Source organism: Hipposideros armiger, unplaced genomic scaffold (assembly GCF_001890085.2).
Source record: "Hipposideros armiger isolate ML-2016 unplaced genomic scaffold, ASM189008v1 scaffold_438, whole genome shotgun sequence".
In the NCBI taxonomy this organism is placed as follows: domain Eukaryota; kingdom Metazoa; phylum Chordata; class Mammalia; order Chiroptera; family Hipposideridae; genus Hipposideros; species Hipposideros armiger.
In genome coordinates this window covers 205202-210114 of record NW_017731788.1, presented here as the reverse complement: position 1 = coordinate 210114, position 4913 = coordinate 205202, and positions in this window count along the sequence as shown.

Here is a 4913-nt window from a genome sequence, read left to right as displayed (position 1 = left end):
TGTTCAGCATCTTAGCTGCAGAGGGCAGTGTCACTGGCCCTCATATGTGGGATCCGAACCGGGGTCCTCTGGCATTCCAAGCGAGTTCTTAACCATTGCGCCACCCGGCTGGCCCTTTTTGTATATATTTCTGAAAATTTTATTGGAGAATTGGGGAAGGGGACAGTATTGGGGAATTGGGGAAGGGGAACAGCCAAGTTGTTGTCCTTCATTCTTAGTTGTGGAGGGCACAGCTAGCTCAACCCCAATTCCAGTCACCATCTGGCTGCCCATTGGCAGCTCTTGGGTGGGCATAGCCCACCATCCCATGCAGGAGTCCAACTGGAAACCTTGTTGCTAAGAGCGCACATTCTAACCACTGAGCCATTCGGCTGCCCATCAGCTGCTCAAAACAGCTCAGCTCAAGGTGCCGTGTTTCAATCTTAGTTGTGGGTAGGCATAGCCCACCATCCCATGTGGGAGTCAAACCTGCAACCTTATTGTTAAGAGCACGTGCTCTCACCAGCTGAACCATCCTGGCACCTGTTGGCAGCTCAGTGGCAGCTCAGTTCGGGCACAGCTCACTGACCCATGTGGAATTCAAACTGGCGACCCTGTTTCTCAGAGCTCTCGCTCTTAACCAACTGAGCCACTTGGCCGGCCCCTTGATGCTATTGTTAATGGTATTGTTTTCTTAATTTCCTTCTAGGATTGTTTGTTGTTAGCATATAGAAACCAACTGCTTTTTGTATTTTGATTTTATATCCTGTATTTTTACTGAATTCATTTATTAATTCTAACAATTTTTTAAATGAAATATTTCAAGTTTTTGACATAAGGTTATGCAATCTGTGAACAGAGGTCATTGCATTTCTTCCTTTCTAATTTGGGTGCTTTTTATGTCTTTTTGTTGCCTAATTGCCCTGGCTTGGCCTTCAAGTACTTTCTATTCTGCCACATTGCTGACATTACAACATAGTCCCACTTCTTATCAAAATATTTGTGTGCTATTTTATGAGATGGGAGGACCTGCGTATGAGACCAGTGGGGAAACATCTGAGACAGGCTAGTGCCCTCAAGCCACACTGTCAAGGCTACATCTTGTACCACTAGGTTGACTCCATCTTTATAGACCATGAGGACAGCCTATTGAGTATCTCAAGGTGTATTGAGTATCTAAAATACTTATGGGAGGAATCAGAAATTGTATATGTGCATCTCAAACTTAAATTGAGCAATCCACAGACTAACTGATCATTAAAAAAAAAAAAAGCCATGACAATGTGTATCTTCTCAGAAGCATGCCAAGGGCATTCCAGAGATAAAGTAAAATACCTTTTAGCAATAAAAGAAGGAAGATCTTCAAGCAAAGAGTAATGCTGACATCTTATGATAGAGTCCTAACTATTTATTTCAGAGTTGTAATAATTATGCACTCATGAGAAAGCCATCTCCAGTGAGCCCAACAATGTAATTCTTTATCCCATTTAGATGTTGGGGAATGACACAATAAATTTCCCCCATGTACTTAACCTATATTCTTGGTCACACTGGGATGTAAGAGGAATACTCTGGACTGTAATTGTAGCCATACTTTATGGTTTTAATTTCAGTATGTTATAAAATAGGGGCTGCTTGATTACACCCCAATGGCTGGTATAACATTTTTCCCTGTAAGGCTGCAAATTCTAGCTCATTGATGGCCCTTTCCTTGCATTATTAGTCCTACTACCCTCTAATTTTACTCAAATTCAAAATTCTTTTAACGGATGTATGTTTTTGTGCATATTTGTTGAATTAATTCCTATGTTCATATTTACTCTTTTTTAAAATGTCTTCTTCCCAGTAATCACTTTGAGAACAGGAATGCATCTGTCATCTCTTCTAGCATCTGGCACAGTGCTGTGCACAGGGTGGGAGTTATATAAAGGTTTGCAAAGTGGAATTGTCCTCTTATTATGAACATAGCCATGTTGGTTCACCTGTCTCAGAGTCATACAGAACAGCCTTACCACCTAGCAAAGACTCAGAACCCTGAGAGGTGATAGACCATTCCTGGTCATTTCCTTCATCCAGGTAGCCATTACAAGTCTGTATACCTTGTGCTGCATGTTCTTTAAAACAAGAAATATAAATTTCATCAAAAGTCCAGCAACACAATTAAATGACAATTACACACAGCTGAGAATATAAAATAAAATAGGACCTGTAGTTTTAGGACTTTACCACTCGAGCCACTAGTTACTAGCCAGTTGGGACAGCTGGCGAGAAATCCAGTAGACGAGGACAATTATTAACACTGGAGTACTATCCACAAATGCTCGAACTCTGTCAGCTACCCAACAATCAATAAGAGTGGACTTTATTAGAGGCTGCAGAAGTGCAACCAAGCTTTTAAAATATCAATTGCTGTTGTTTTGCAGAGTTTCCAAGTCTCAAACACTTATTTACTTCATATCCTCCCGGAAAATGTCTCTCGTTCTTCCCCTGTTCTCAATGCCCACAGCTATTGCTACAGGAGAATATTACAGTAATCAATCAATATCTGATTAAAAGTGTGAAGCTCTTTCATTATCTCCAGTGGGTGATTGAATTCCTTCTGCCTGAGCAGCAAGATTCTCTTTTAAATTGCTGTAGCAGAAATGGGGGCTGTGTGTGGATGTCAGACTGCATTTGTCTGGTGTGAGTGAGCAAGTTCTCTATTTCCATCGTACCAGAACATGGAGAAGAGGCCGCTCTGTATTTACGAGGAAGATGGCTACTGTAGAATAACTATTGGTCACTTGATGTCTACGCTGAATGTTTGATGTCTTTTGACCCCTCTATTCCAAACACACACATGAAACCTATTTGTTCTAGTGCTTGATTTTACGGAATGTCACTCAACAGCCATTTCTGTACATTTGATAGAAAGTTTTGTTTTCCAAAAAGCTTTTGAAAAACCACATTGTTGGGCAAGCAGAATTAAAAGCACATGCCTTGTGTGGGCTAATAAATGTCTGTCTTTCAGGCACCGCTGATTTCTAGTTATCAGTGTGGTAAAGGAGATGTGAATAACACAAGAATTGAAAATGTCAAGTAATAGAACAGTTCCCCATTAAAAATCAATAGATTATATTAATATAGCTTCTTCATCCAGCTTTTTAGCAGTATGAATAAGTAATAAATTTACCTCCTTGGCCTTCTGTAGGCCCTTTGGTGGACAAGCTTATAATCAATTAGTGAAGACAGCCAGAATGTAAGAGGCAGAGAAAGCTGACGAAGGATGTGGATAATTTGCCTCTGAATCATCATCAATTAACTAAAAATCAAAGCTTTTAACCTAAATGCAAGGAAGACAATTGGGATGGTGGGCTCTTTTGTATAATGTAGAAAAAATCAAAATCATATATAAAGACAAGATGTTTCCTATTATATTTCTTGAAATCTGATGAATATCCTTAACTTTTGGGGGTCTGAGACAGTTTTAAAAGTTTGATGACAACTGTGGACCCTCTTCATAGAAAAATGCACACTCACAGTGTTGTAAGGTACAACTCTCGAGTCAGGCAGACAACGATACCAGTTAAGCCAAATCAGGAGTCTTTCATTGCAAAGCCGGCGGCTGCAAGGAGGCTCATGCCATCAAAAGGACTCGCAGCCCCGAAGGGAAGTTAAGCAGGGTTTATAAAGGCAAAAACCACAAAGGTATATTGAGGCACAAAATTCCATTGCATTATACAGAAACTACCAACAGATCTCAGTGAGGAAGTTCCAAGCATGGGAGACATGTCCAGGTGGGAAGATCCCCGAGTAATGTTGAAACTGTAGGTGGAATGTCTCTTAGACCCCAGCCCCTATTATTGGGTTGGGGTCTCTTGTTAGGATAACTGTGCAATCCTAGCAAAGCATTATTACAGGAGCTAAGATAGCAGGATTATATGAATATCTAACCTTATTAATTATTAGTATAGACCGTTTTAAGCGTTTGCTAGATATAGCCTGTTTCTGTTGCTGGGCAGAGATTACCTATAAGGGAAGTGGAACTATGGGGCCTTTAGAGGAACTCTTGGGTTTTTCTGGGCTCCTATTGGCACAGGGTAAACTGAGGCAAGGTACAATTACAGAAGCTGAAACAGTAAAGTTATAATTTCACATCCTATTATTCACATGTATATGATTTCCGAGAACAGCTACTGATTCCAGGTAGTTAAAGCTTAGGTGAGGGTGGGGGGAGACAGATAGAGGCCATTTTATAATGCATGGCTTGAGCTTATTTAATAAAAGAAGCAGGGGACCTTTCTTCAATAAGTCCACTACAAGAATAGCAAACTAATATAAGACTATATGAATACAAGAATAGAATTGACATGCCTCTGGAGTTGTGCAATGCTTACATACACATTCTAGGGACTCAAGATTAGGAAACCCTGCCATGCTTACTCTCTACTGGATCTTTGGCAGAGCTGAGTTAGAAATCAAGTAAGCAAGATTCTACTCTTATTTAGGCTAGTATATCCACTACTCAAAGCGGTCACTTGAAGCCTGCCTAAATCAGTAGAATAGTAGTATTTTCAGGTGACACTGGTCCTAGGAGAAATTCAGTGGCTTTGTTCAGAATGTCACATTTACTTGCGGAAGGAACAGTAAGAGACAAATCAGTTAGAAAATGCTGTTGCCATAGGTGACCATTTCAAGAAAAATAAATCTGTTGTGCCTTGATATAGCTTTGAGCTGACTTTCAGCCTTCTGCAGCTGGCTTTATTGAATGCTCTAAATTTTCCTGCACATGAAATATTTTGAAAATGTAATTCAATTGTCAGTAATACAGGAATGAAAAGAAGCAAGAAAATGTCTCTTCACTGAGTTTGGGCTTTTTTCTGGATTGGAGAAGCAGCTGTCGAGCAATAAGTCTACCAAAATGGCAATCTGACTGAGTCCTGCCCCCGCCCCCT